Below are 15,550 nucleotides of genomic sequence, written 5' to 3' on the forward strand. Positions count from 1 at the left end.
TCTATATTCAGTTTATTGGCAAAGCAGTATTTCATTTAATTTTCCATTTCTGTTCATTACATGTCATTAATTGTTGTACATCCAGCAGATTTGGGCAAGAAAGTGCAATATTAAAATTTTCACAATTGCTGACATGGCTTAAGAATGCTCTTCAATACTTGCAGGGAAAAGGAAGTACAGGGAACTACTTTCTTAGGATCGATCCTGTCCCAAAGTGGGATACCTTTTGATGAAAGATGAATATAATAAAAATAGAACATTTAGAAGTTTTGAATGATCGCAAGCAGATTCTTTATCAGTTAGTTTAGTAGTCAGTGCAGCATATCTAGAATATTAAGCCAAATAAACTTCTTGTAATACTGAGAGTTGTGAATTGTTGTTATCACTTATTCCGGTCTTATTTATCTTAAAGCCTAAATAAGGGAAGGACCATATAGTTGATGCATTGAGTGGTCAAGAGGTACAAGATTGAAAATAGTGCTGACCTATAGAACTATGGTCTTTTTCAGAGATAACTATCAAAACACACATCCATTTACAGTTGTCTTGTGTATATTTGTCTTCCTGTGTTTATTTCACCTTAATCCTCCTTTGTTTACTTGTCAGTCTTCTCTTGCAGTACCTAACCTCCAATTGTCATACTTAAGGATTATATAACTTCTCTTTTCCTCCCTTTTGGGTACATATCACCTCTATTGGAACATGGTTCCATCTGAACTGTGCCTGTTCAGAAAAGCATCTCTATCCCTAGCTACAACCCATCCCAAATACTATGCCTGAAATGCAGACAATTCCATCAAATCCTCCAAATCTACATCTACATCTACATCTACATCCATACTCCGCAAGCCACCTGACGGTGTGTGGCGGAGGGTACCTTCAGTACCTCTATCGGTTCTCCCTTCTATTCCAGTCTCGTATTGTTCGTGGAAAGAAGGATTGTTGGTATGCCTCTGATTTTATCCTCATGGTCTCTTCGCGAGATATACGTAGGAGGGAGCAATATACTGCTTGACTCTTCGGTGAAGGTATGTTCTCGAAACTTTGACAAAAGCCCGTACCGGGCTACTGAGCGTCTCTCCTGCAGAGTCTTCCACTGGAGTTTATCTATCATCTCCGTAACGCTTTCGCGATAACTAAATGATCCTGTAACGAAGCGCGCTGCTCTCCATTGGATCTTCTCTCTGTCTTGTATCAACCCTATCTGGTACGGATCCCACACTGCTGAGCAGTATTCAAGCAGTGGGCGAACAAGCGTACTGTAACCTACTTCCTTTGTTTTCAGATTGCATTTCCTTAGGATTCTTCCAATGAATCTCAGTCTGGCATCTGCTTTACCGACGATCAACATTATATGATCATTCCATTTTAAATCACTCCTATTGAGTACTCCCAGATAATTTATGGTATTAACTGCTTCCAGTTGCTGACCTGCTATTTTGTAGCTAAATGATAAAGGATCTATCTTTCTGTGTATTCGCAGCACATTACACTTGTCTACATTGAGATTCAATTGCCATTCCCTGCACCATGCGTCAATTCGCTGCAGATCCTCCTGCATTTCAGTACAATTTTCCATTGTTACAACCTCTCGATACACCACAGCATCATCTGCAAAAAGCCTCAGTGAACTTCCGATGTCATCCACCAGGTCCTTTATGTATATTGTGAATAGCAACAGTCCTATGACACTCCCCTGCGGCACACCTGAAATCACTCTTACTTCGGAAGACTTCTCTCCATTGAGAATAACATGCTGCGTCCTGTTATCTAGGAACTCCTCAATCCAATCACACAATTGGTCTGATAGTCCATATGCTCTTACTTTGTTCATTAAACGACTGTGGGGAACTGTATCGAACGCCTTGCGGAAGTCAAGAAACACGGCATCTATCTGTGAACCCGTGTCTATGGCCCTCTGAGTCTCGTGGACGAATAGCGCGAGCTGGGTTTCACATGACCGTCTTTTTCGAAACCCATGCTGATTCCTACAGAGTAGATTTCTAGTCTCCAGAAAAGTCATTATACTCGAACACAATATGTTGGATGCCAGACATCCTTCCACAATGACTTAAAAATGTTCAGATCCCACCAGTTCCTGTTACTCTCAAATAATAGAAAACCAAATTTCCGCGGCATAGACATCTCTAAACTATCTCTGTTCTCTCCTAGAAGAGCATGCACACCATCTCATAAAAGTTGTCCAGTTTACTTTCACCTTACTCCAATACCAAAACACCATTGCTCAACAAGATGATATGCCCTGCCTTGCTGTTATACCACATTATACCACAAAACCCAGAACCCAAACACATGCAAGACACTGTCGGCAATATGTCCACTGCAGCCTTAATCCTGCATAAGTCCTATCATAAGGTCCCACCTTAGCGCTGCTCCAAGATTCAGTCATGCTAGGCTGGTCAAAAATTTGCCACCCTTCACTTGGTTCCTGCATTGGGAACACTTTTCGATCCGTGCAATGGAAACAAATTTTTACCATTGACTTCTCATAATCAAAGCTAACATTGAACCTTACTTCTGCCAGGTTATAAATCTGTGCAGCTATGAAACTCCCCTACTCCCAAACAACCACCCACTGGTTGTTGTTGTTGTTGTTGTGGTCTTCAGTCCTGAGACTGGTTTGATGCAGCTCTCCATGCTACTCTATCCTGTGCAAGCTTCTTCATCTCCCAGTACCTACTACAACCTACATCCTTCTGAATCTGCTTAGTGTATTCATCTCTTGGTCTCCCCCTACGATTTTTACCCTCCACGCTGCCCTCCAATACTAAATTGGTGATCCCTTGATGCCTCAGAATATGTCCTACCAACCGATCCCTTCTTCTGGTCAAGTTGTGCCACAAACTTCTCTTCTCCCCAATCCTATTCAATACCTCCTCATTAGTTATGTGATCTACCCATCTAAGCTTCAGCATTCTTCTGTAGCACCACATTTCGAAAGCTTCTATTCTCTTCTTGTCCAAACTATTTACCGTCCATGTTTCACTTCCATACAAGGCTACACTCCATACAAATACTTTCAGAAATGACTTCCTGACACTTAAATCTATACTCGATGTTAACAAATTTCTCTTCTTCAGAAATGCTTTCCTTGCCAGTGCCAGTCTACATTTTATATCCTCTCTACTTCGACAATCATCAGTTATTTTGCTCCCCAAATAGCAAAACTCCTTTACTACTTTAAGTGTCTCATTTCCTACTCTAATTCCCTCAGCATCACCCGACTTAATTCGACTACATTCCATTATCCTCGTTTTGCTTTTGTTGATGTTCATCCTATATCCTCCTTTCAAGACGCTATCCATTCCATTCAACTGCTCTTCCAAGTCCTTTGCTGTCTCTGACAGAATTACAATGTCATCGGCAAACCTCAAGGTTTTTATTTCTTCTCCATGGATTTTAATACCTACTCCGAATTTTTCTTTTGTTTCCTTTACTGCTTGCTCAATATACAGATTGAATAACATAGGGGAGAGGCTACAACCCTGTCTTACTCCCTTCCCAACCACTGCTTCCCTTTCATGTCCCTCGACTCTTATAACTGCCATCTGGTTTCTGTACAAATTGTAAATAGCCTTTCGCTCCCTGTATTTTACCCCTGCCACCTTTAGAATTTGAAAGAGGGTATTCCAGTCAACATTGTCAAAAGCTTTCTCTAAGTCTACAAATGCTAGAAACGTAGGTTTGCCTTTCCTTAATCTAGCTTCTAAGATAAGTCGTAAGGTCAGTATTGCCTCACGTGTTCCAGTATTTCTACGGAATCCAAACTGATCTTCCCCGAGGTCGGCTTCTACTAGTTTTTCCATTCGTCTGTAAAGAATTCGTGTTAGTATTTTGCAGCTGTGGCTTATTAAACTGATTGTTCGGTAATTTTCACATTTGTCAACACCTGCTTTCTTTGGGATTGGAATTATTATATTCTTCTTGAAGTCTGACGGTATTTCGCCTGTTTCATACATCTTGCTCACCAGATGGTAGAGTTTTGTCAGGACTGGCTCTCCCAAGGCCGTCAGTAGTTCCAATGGAATGTTGTCTACTCCGGGGGCCTTGTTTCGACTCAGGTCTTTCAGTGCTCTGTTAAACTCTTCACGCAGTATCGTATCCCCCATTTCATCTTCTTCTACATCCTCTTCCATCTCCATAATATTGTCCTCAAGAACATCGCCCTTGTACAGACCCTCTATATACTCCTTCCACCTTTCTGCTTTCCCTTCTTTGCTCAGAACTGGGTTTCCATCTGAGCTCTTGATGTTCATACAAGTGGTTCTCTTATCTCCAAAGGTCTCTTTAATTTTCCTGTAGGCAGTATCTATCTTACCCCTAGTGAGATAAGCCTCTACATCCTTACATTTGTCCTCTAGCCATCCCTGCTTAGCCATTTTGCACTTCCTGTCGATCTCATTTTTGAGACGTTTGTATTCCTTTTTGCCTGCTTCATTAATGGCATTTTTATATTTTCTTCTTTCATCAATTAATTTCAATATTTCTTCTGTTACCCAAGGATTTCTACTAGCCCTCGTCTTTTTACCTACTTGATCCTCTGCTGCCTTCACTACTTCATCCCTCAAAGCTATCCATTCCTCTTCTACTGTATTTCTTTCCCCCATTCCTGTCAATTGTTCTCTTATGCTCTCCCTGAAACTCTGTACAACCTCTGGTTCTTTCAGTTTATCCAGGTCCCATCTCCTTAAATTCACACCTTTTTGCAGTTTCTTCAGTTTTAATCTACAGGTCATAACCAATAGATTGTGGTCAGAGTCCACATCTGCCCCTGGAAATGTCTTACAATTTAAAACCTGGTTCCTAAATCTCTGTCTTACCATTATATAATCTATCTGATACCTTTTAGTATCTCCAGGGTTCTTCCATGTATACAACCTTCTATCATGATTCTTAAACCAAGTGTTGGCTATGATTAAGTTGTGCTCTGTGCAAAATTCTACCAGACGGCTTCCTCTTTCATTTCTTATCCCCAATCCATATTCACCTACTACGTTTCCTTCTCTCCCTTTTCCTACACTCGAATTCCAGTCACCCATGACTATTAAATTTTCGTCTCCCTTCACTATCTGAATAATTTCTTTTATATCATCATACATTTCTTCAATTTCTTCGTCATCTGCAGAGCTAGTTGGCATATAAACTTGTACTACTGTAGTAGGCGTGGGCTTCGTGTCTATCTTGGCCACAATAATGCGTTCACTATGCTGTTTGTAGTAGCTTACCCGCATTCCTATTTTCCTTTTCATTATTAAACCTACTCCTGCATTACCCCTATTTGACTTTGTGTTTATAACCCTGTAATCACCTGACCAAAAGTCTTGTTCCTCCTGCCACCGAACTTCACTAATTCCCACTATATCTAACTTTAACCTATCCATTTCCCTTTTTAAATTTTCTAATCTACCTTCCCGATTAAGGGATCTGACATTCCACGCTCCGATCCGTAGAACGCCAGTTTTCTTTCTCCTGATAACTACATCCTCTTGAGTAGTCCCCGCCCGGAGATCCGAATGGGGGACTATTTTACCTCCGGAATATTTTACCCAAGAGGACGCCATCATCATTTAATCATACAGTAAAGCTGCATGCCCTCGGGAAAAATTACGGCCGTAGTTTCCCCTTGCTTTCAGCCGTTCGCAGTACCAGCACAGCAATGCCGTTTTGGTTATTGTTACAAGGCCAGATCAGTCAGTCATCCAGACTGTTGCCCTTGCAACTTCTGAAAAGGCTGCTGCCCCTCTTCAGGAACCACACGTTTGTCTGGCCTCTCAACAGATACCCCTCCGTTGTGGTTGTACCTACGGTACGGCCATCTGTATCGCTGAGGCATGCAAGCCTCCCCACCAACGGCAAGGTCCATGGTTCATGGGGGGGACCCACTGGTTACCTAAAAGAAATTCCTTACCCCCAACCTGGCATTGTACTCAGTTCCCAGGTCCCCTCACAAAAACATAGTCCCCAAGGTGGAGGAAAGTGATACCATCCACAACTTAAAACAGATCCTGATCTAATCATCCTCCAAACCCATTTCCTTTTTCACTCAAGTACACCCTACACCCTACACACACACACACACACACACACACACACACACACACACACACACACACACACACTTCCTGCAATGCATACATCTAACTGTCCTGAAAGGCCTGATGTAACCATCGACTGTTCTCCTCTTGATGACCAACGTCTCCAACACGTTACCTCTTGTGAAACTTCCAGTACTGAGGACACAAACCAAGCCCTTCATCTTGTTTACTATCCTCACCTCAGTATGACCCGGAGCCTTGCTCATTGCTGTTGTACACCAAAACTGCCCCTGCCCTTGACCTTGCAACCATAGTAACTACCTCTCCCAACATCCTGCTGACTCCAGACTCATCACCTCACCCTTATGCCCACGCCCAACTATGTTCTTACCCACAAGTATGCACCCTTTGAGAGACGATATAAAAACAAATCGGAGGCACTGCTATGGGCATCTGCTTAACATCCTCATAAAACAAGCTGATTAAGGGTCATCTAGAGAAAACCCTCCTAGCTACCTGAGATTATGAACCCCTTGTATGGTTCAGTTTCATAGATGATATCAACACCATCCAGATCAAAGCATTCTATCCTCATTACTCCACAGCCTTAAAAGCTCTTTTCATCTTTTTCACGTGGTTCTCATTAGCCTAGTGTACCACCTTCGTGGACGTTGACCTCCACTTCTCATATGGCTCCACAAAAACCTCTGTTCATATTAAGTCTATCAGCCATCAATAGTATCTCCTCTTTGTAGCCAACATCCTTATAGTCAGGCCACATGTGAATGGTGGATCCGCAGTAGTGACCAATCTGTTTATGTGCCTGTCAACATTTTGAGTGGTTCATGTATACAGTGAATATTTGTTATTTGTATTCTATCCAGGAGTAGTTTCAAAAAGGTATCTGAAAGTGTTTTGGACTCTATTCAAGACACAATGATACATTACTGAAATACAGGAATTCTAAATAAATTTCAGAGTACTTCTAGAGCATGATCATAAGCACTCAGGAGTTTTCAAGATTTTTGATGTATCACATGGATTCTTCATTTTAGGGAGGGAGGAATAATATATTTTCACTTCTTCATTTCAGTTTGATTATTCTGAATTAGAGATTCACTTGTCAGGGTATTAACTCTTATCTTGTTGTATTGTTTTTATTTTTTCATTTTTGCTTGTGACCTGTGCCCCCCCCCCTCCCCCCCTGTTTTTCCAGTTTTCGCATTCCATCTTTGACTTGTATAGTTAGTATACCTCATTTATTATTAATCTGGAACTTGAGTTATAGCTGCTATTACTTATGACTTCTTACCTGTGCCCTATATTTCTTGTGGCACATTATCTGTGCTATACTCTTATAACCACTAATTGTACTTCTCTGTTTGCCCACACATTACCTAATTTTCCCATCCTGTGCAACAAATATTAATTTTTATAGTCAAGATTTTATATTCTGTGCTCTATATTGAATCAGCTCTGCAGATGTTGCTACTGTTTTCTTTTCTGTTATTTCATACATCTATAATGTATTCGTGTGGTCTGTTTCTAATTTGATTATATCCTCATGGTTTACGTATTACTTTTGTGCATAATTAATTAGGTGCTTATACATAGCCTATCAAAAAAAGTGAAGCACCCAGGAGACATAGTTGGATGTCAATGTATTTTAATACAATACACGCCACTGTCAGTATGTATGAGGTGTGGTCAAGAAATGCAGTGAATAATTTTATTAGAAACAAAGTAATAAGCTTACATGGAATTTGATTTAATGTCCTTCAAATTACTGCCCTTGGCTAACAATGCACTTATCCCATCGTTAAGTCTATGACTGGAAGCATTTCTGGAGGGCTTCTTTTGGAATGGTGCCCAGATGCTGTGTTGTATCCCCCTGAAACATTAGGAGTGGTGTAATCTCTCTCTCTTTTTTTTTTTTTTTTTTCTTTTTTTTTTTTTCTTTTTTTTTTTTTTTTTTTTTTTTTTTTTGCAATATGCCCTTGTAAAATTTGGTGCTCACAGTTGTTCCCCTTGTAATGAACTCTGATTGCACTATGCCCTCTGTGAGGTCCTGCCCACTCGTCACGTATAGGGTGCCTAAGGGATGCTGATGTTCTTGGAATGATATACAACAATTCAACCAAATAACATTAGTAGTTTTATATCAATAAAGCAGATTGACAATACTTAACTTGGAATTTACAATGTTATCGCAAGTGATGGGCGATGTGGAACATTAATCTGAGTCCTTCGTTATGTACAATGTTCATGCAAGTTTGACACACCCTCAATATCAAAAACAACAATTAGTGTGACTTCGATATTTAGTTTTTACTTGTGTGTCTGTTTAGTGGGAAGAGATACACTGGTTTTCCATTGGAAACTCTGAATTTGCATCTCATTATCATACCCATAGACACAAGTTTCATCTCCAGTTACAATTTTGGACATGAAGTCCAGATTTGAATGAAAACAATCTTTCAACTCTTTGCAAACTGACACATGATTTTCATTCTGTTCATCATCCAAAAGTCTGAGAACAAATTTCACACACACTAAATCTCATATTCAAATTATCTGTAAAATGTTTTGCAAGAATCCTTTTTCGTCAAGCTCGAATACTTATTCCCCTACTTGATGAACAATTTGTGCCACTTTTTGCATATTTTCTTCTGTTTTTGAGGTTAATGGATGCCCCGAATGTTGCTCGTCTTCTTCCACTTTTTGATGGCTCATACCACTTGTTAACAGTCTTCAAGAGTTACAGCATTATAGCCATACACAAAGTTGAAACAGAACTTAATGTGCATGCATTGTTTGAAATTCGTGGTGCGCGACAGATGTGGTAAACACCGCCTCACTCTAGCACTTTTGGACACTGACTGACAATTCAGAACGTTTTCCAACCTGATGCTGCCTGTCTCAACAGATCAGGCTATCAAACAGATTACATCAAAAGGTTGTAATGTCTGCTGTTGCTGCTAAAAAAATTCGGTCACATATGTTTTGATCACATCTCGTAAATGATTAGAGTTGCAGTTCTCTGTGGCAGGTAGAATCGACATCACGGTGGATTATTGTTTTTCATGTTTAGTATTGTTGCCAGACTTGCTAGGAAATACAGCGATTAGCCAGAACATTATGACCACTGACTCACTATTGATATAAACCTGTCCAGGCTATAGCAGCGTCACTTAGTGCTGCACTGCTAGTCAGACACATGCACAGTGCATGTAGTATCAGTGAGCATGTGGTCCGTGTGTAGGATAGGGAAGGCGAGCAATCTATCTGAGTTTGACTGAGAGCAGGTTATGGTGGCCCAAAGGCTCGACATGAGCGTTTCGAAAATTGCATGACCTTTCAGGTGTTCTAGGAGTGGTATGGTGAGCATTTTCATAATTTGGCGAAACCAAGGTGAAACCACACCCACACATAATGGAGCTGGGTAGCCACCCTCCTTTACAGATGTCGAACGTCTTAGGTTGGGCAGACTGGTAGAAAAGGACAGGCGGTGATCTGTGGCGGAACTAACATTAGACTTTAATGCTGGGCAGAGTACAAGTGTGCCTGAACACACAGTGCACTGAACATTCCTAATGATGGGCCTCTACAGTTGATGACTCATGCATGTACCAGTGTTAACACCCTGACATTGGTAACTACGACTGAAATGGGCACTTGACCATCGGGACTGCATGTTGGTGCAGGGGCAGAGTGTGGTCTGATGAATCCCAATACTTTCTTCATCATGCTAATGGGAGGGTGCGAATCCATCATCTTCCAGCGGAACAGCTCCTTGATACCTGAAGACAAGCTGGCGGCAGCTCCATTATGCTCTGGGGAACATTAACATGGCATCTGTGGGTCCAGTGGAGTGCGTACAAGGCACCATGATGGCCAAGGAGTATTGTACACTGATTGCAGACGGCATGCACCCCTTCATGACAATCACGTTTGCTGACGGCAGTGATATTTTTCAGCAAGATAATGCAGCGTGTCGCAAGGCCAGGAGCGTGATGGTATGGTTTGAGGAACACAGTGACGAGTTACAGTGGGTACGCTGGCACCCCAGCTCGACAGATCTGAACCTGATAGAACACACCTTGGATGTGACTGAATGTGATTTCAGAGCTCATCATGCCCCTCCCTGGAATTCATGGGAAGTAGGTAACTTATGTGTGCAGATGTGGTGCCAACTGCCTCCAGCAACCTACCAGGACCTCATTGCTTCCATGCCATGATGCATTGCTGCTGTTATCTGTGCCAAAGGTGGACATACCAGCTATTGGGTAGGTGATCATAATGTGCTGGCTGATTTGTGTATAAGGGATATGAACAATGTCGCATGTTGAGTGAACACTTTGAAGGGCATGAAGGTGGGCTCTCCATTTGGCTGGCTGATCAAATCACACAGTATCCAAATTTGTGGGGCATTCGAATGTGTCAGTGGCCTAATGTTGGACTGTAGGTGACACGAGGGCCAGCATATTCGTCATCAGGGTTCCAGTTCCCTATAGCCAGACTAGGAAATTTCCAACCCGTGTATGTTTTCTCCCATTAACACCACAGTATGAACTGCTGCAGTTGGGGTAGTCCTGTGACTGATGAATAGTTTTGCATGGTGCTCAACAATGAATTGTGGTTCTCCACTATCCTAGATGATCATCATTAGCGAGTATGGTGGTGACATGGGGAAAGACCCCAGTCTTCCAATGTTTCTGAGAGGCACAGCAGTGGTACTTGTTACATCATGCTATGGGGAGTCATCTGATATTACTTCAGGATATGGCTGGTAGTGATTGAGGAATCTCTGACTATACAATGGTATCTCATGAACATCCTCCCTCTGTATGTGTTACATGCCGTAATACAGTATTGTGGTGCCGTTCTCAACAGGACATGCTCTTCTGCATAGGACATGTGTCTCTATGAACTGCCTGTGTGATGTTGACATGTTCTTCTGCATAGGACATGTGTCTCTATGAACTGCCTGTGTGATGTTGGGGTACTCCTGTGGCCAGCAGGATCTCCTGATCTGTCACAGATAGAATGTGTGGAACCATCTTGGACATCAACACTGTTCCAGTACCATTACCCAGAATATCAAAGGCTAGTTAAAACAATTGTGGGCCAGCTGGTTCAGGAGAGGATTCAGCAGTTTATGACTCCCTTGCCAACCAAATTGTGCATTCATCCAAGCCATAAGAGGTGCAATATAAAACTGATATGTGGGCTCATATTATCAAGTTCTTTGTAAACCTGACTCGATTTTGTATCACTGCAGTATCAATCCCTTCAAGCCATAAAATTTCATTCTGTTTCCTCCTCCCCTAGTGATTCCTTTCCTTTTTTTTTTTTTGTCAGGCATTATATTACAATAAAATCTTACTTGTATCCTATGCAAAGCCCCATCTGTGTACCTATGACTTACTTTTATGAACCCAGAATAATACATCTGAAAAAATTGTATTTATTTTTTAACATTAACTTCTCAATCTATATAGTTTCATTCCTGCTGCAGGTACAAATAGTCACACTGCACAGAAATCCAGTGGAACTTAATATTCTTTTACAATAGCCGTGACGCAAGCTATACAGAGATGTAATTATTAACGCTAATACTACTAATAAAAACACTTACGTGAAAAATGCAAGAAATATGGCTATCATAATACATCAAGACTTTCGTGTAGTTTGTCGTAATTGTTGCATAGTTACTGGGGAAAGGGTGTGTTTGTCATTACAGCAATGAACTGTTTTAAAGGGAAACAAGAAACTATTTTAACATACTAGAACTTTGGATGGGAAATATTCAGAGATATATACTTGATATATCGCAATAAATGTTTGTTGTAACCCAAGAACACTGTGAGTTTATTACATGAAAAGGCAAAAACACATGAAAGACAAAGTACATACAACAGACTACAAACAGGTGGTGAGTTTATTACATGAAAAAGCAAAAACACATGAAAGACAAAATACATACAACTGACTACAAACAGGTGCCCAGCAGAGCCTGCACTCCGGCCTATATAGTCTTTAGTTCTAAAGGGGTGCAGCTGGGAGGCTGTACATGCAACTGCTCTCTTACTAGCTAGCAGGCCGGATGACCTCTAGTGGCTGAATCAAGCATAAACTTAATGCACGAACTATGATGTGGTGCACAAACAAATTTGGTAGTTACAGCACTCCTTTACTTTGTGAATAAGTCCATTTCCTCTGTCATTGATGTTGGTTGTCGAGCCATGCAATGCACTGCCATGGGGCATAGGATCAGAAGTGAAGTGAGCATGAACAGGTGCGGCACCTGCCCCCCCTCCCCTCCCCCCTCTGTAAGAGATCATATGGTAGGACAGGTGGTGTTGATGTGGCTTCCATTTCCCCTGAGTTCAACCTCAGTGAAGGAGGCTGTGGCAAAGGTGGCTGAACAGGGAACACCAGCTGCGGTAGTGATGGAGGTGTTGGCTGCGACAGCATGGGACCTGGGGTTCTCCCTTGGCCCCTGACAGCTGAAGGAGACGATTGAGAAGGCGTCGCCAATGGTAGTCGAGGAAACGAAGGCACAAGCCATGAGGCAGGAGGTGGCCAGGCAGACAGAGGACGCAAGGGCAGCAGTGGTGCTCCCGGTGTGCAGCTGTCGCCACGAGGTCATAGCTGGCCGAACTGTCGTGACACCCTTCTCTTAGCAGAGCAGAAGATGCAGAGGCATCGACCGCAATGACTCTCAGTGACTGCCAGCACCAATTGAAGGTGGCAGCCAAAACTGTGAGCACCACAGCTGTGCCAGGCCAGAAGTGCTGCAGTGGCAGTGACAGTGGATGTCCTGGTATTGGTTGAAACAGATGTAGCAGAGTACGGGGCTGATGGCTGTGCAACAACTCTGCTGGGCTCTTACCTCCAACAGGGGTAAACCTATAAGAACTGAGGAATCAGTCAAGAGCCACATCTGGTGACACATCCAGAACATATATTTTCATTCGATCCCTAAATGTTTGCATTAGATGTTACACTTCCCCATTTAATTGAGGGTGGAAAAGAGGAGCTGTGACATGGTGAACACCACTTTTTTTTTTTTTTTACAAAAATCTTCAAATTCCTGAGGTACACACTGGGGGCCGTTCTCTGTAACCAACATATGTGGAAGACCTTCCATTGCAAAAATTTTGGACAAAGCTGAAATTGTGCAGAAGTAGACAGACAGTGCACCACATATGGAAACTGAGAATGTGCATCAAGTACAACAAGTACAGTAGAAATTTAAAAAAAAGTCCTGCAAAATCTACATGAATTCATTTCCAAGGCCACCTGGCCATGTTGACAAAGATGCACAGGGGTCACCTGATGAGTAGCACAGTGTGGACAGGCTGCAGCAACTTGCACTATTTCCCATCAGTGCCCGGCCAGAAAACATGTTTACATGCTAATGCTTTTGTGTGTGGTACACCCAGTGGTCCACATGTACTAAATGCATAACCTCACTCCGAAGGGCAGGTGGGGCTGCAACACGCAGAGCGGTGTCCTCTGAAGCTAACAGCAGAACTCCATCCCAAACAGAAAGATGATTTTGTAATGCAAAATAATTCCTTAGGGGATCAGAAGCACATCCGGGATGTTTGTCCAGCCAGCTGTGTTGGACAACATTACTTAAAACAGGAGCTTCAGTTACTGCAACTGCAATTTTAGTGCTTGTAATAGGAAAACTGTCAACAAAATTTTGATCTTCTGCACCTAAATGAAAACAAAGGAATTCCTCTTTATCAAATGCTGGATTTGGACCAATTGACAAACACGATAAGGCCTCAGGATTTGCATGTTGCGCCATACGTTAAAAATGTTCTCATAATTGTATTGTGATGGGAAAAGAGAGAGCCCGCTGCTGTAAGTGATGTGCAGTTTTATTCGTCAAGGTCACAGAATGGTTAAAAAGAGACACTGGTGGTTTGTGTTTTTTGATCAGGTGAAACTTAGACCTTTACATAAAAACATGAAATATTTTTAGAGGATACATGTTTGCTAAAGCTTGTTTCTCTATCTGAGAATAACACTATTATGCTGAATTTAAGGTTTTAGAAGCATATGCAATATGACACTCTGATGCAGCCACATACATATAAGCGAGGATGGCGTGAAGGTCAAATTTGAGATTCACCTGTGGCTAACAGAAGGTGCTGGCATGACTGGAAAGTGACCAAACAAGGGGCCGACTGCAGCTTACATTTCAACAACTTGAATGCCTGGTCACAAGCTGGGAACCATTGGAAAGAAACATTTTTGCCCAGTAATTCATGGAGTGGTTGTGCCACAGTAGCACTGTCTGGTATGAATTTGTGGTAATACACAATTTTGCTTAAAAATGTCTGTAATTCCATGATTGTGTGGTAATGCAGCAACAGCAACAAAATGCTGGCTGGCCTAAGGGTTGAATGCCGGCATGTGACACTTCCAGTAAATAAGATGGTTGCAAAAACTGTATCTTGCCCAAATTGCACTTTAATCCTGCAGGATGTAAAACAGAAAATAGAGCATGAAGTTTCTCCAAATGTTCCTCTGTAGAACCACCAGACACTACTACGTCATCTAAATAGTTGATGCAGCCTGGAACTGATGCAATAAGCTGTGTAATTGAGATGTTATTTTATTTTATTTTGACCAACAGTTTCGGCGTACCACTATGCCATCTTCAGGCCCCATACGCATCTCTCAAAAATAAACAGTTTTGGCATACAGTGCCATATATTCCTGGATGTCATGAATTCAAAACTGTTTCACAAGTGTTCCATTCTAAGACATGATAGCAACTCAAGTCTTCAAATGAAGCACTTGTGAAACGGTTTCGAATTCACGACATCCAGGAATTTATGACACTGTATGACAATATTGTTTATTTCTGAGAGATTCATACTGGGGCCTGAAAATGGCGTAGTGAAATGCTGAAACTGGTAGTCAAAATAAAATAAGATAACATCTCAATTAGACAGCTATTGGTGAATTTCATTGATAATTACTTGACCAGCTCCTGTCCATGATGGATCAACAGAGATCAGCTGGTGTATTGTTAACCAGAAGGCATTTAGATTCCTTGTCTAGTGGCAGCTGTAAATGTGCATCTGCTAAGTCAATCTTTGAAAAATAATAGTGCCCCGATAATTTTGCTAATAGCTCATCAGGATGTGGTAAAGGATAGGTATCAGTGATGGTGCATTAAGTGATTTTATTTTAAAACTATGGCAGGGGCATAATATTTATCTGTAGGTTTTTTTACTATGGCCAGTGGTGTTAACCATTCATTGGGAGAAATAGGTTGAATGACATAAAGGGATTGAAGACAATCTAACTCTGCTTTCATTTTTCGCAGCTAGGAATGCTAATGAATGAACCACAGCCTTATAAGCCACAGGTGCAGAAAACTGTCCAAGAATGGGAATCTGTTGTTTGTTATCGCACGAGTGTCTGCGGCATTGGAGCCAGTAGGAGAGAACCCAAACCCACATATG

General features: G+C 41.7%; 1 protein-coding gene across 1 annotated transcript in view; it reads left to right on the forward strand.

The window, feature by feature from the left end:
• Positions 1–15,550, forward strand: part of LOC126189003 (queuine tRNA-ribosyltransferase accessory subunit 2) — an 87,539-nt gene that overhangs the window by 45,252 nt on the left and 26,737 nt on the right. The gene's annotated exons all lie outside the window — the stretch shown is intronic.

Source organism: Schistocerca cancellata, chromosome 5 (assembly GCF_023864275.1).
Source record: "Schistocerca cancellata isolate TAMUIC-IGC-003103 chromosome 5, iqSchCanc2.1, whole genome shotgun sequence".
Lineage (NCBI taxonomy): Eukaryota > Metazoa > Arthropoda > Insecta > Orthoptera > Acrididae > Schistocerca > Schistocerca cancellata.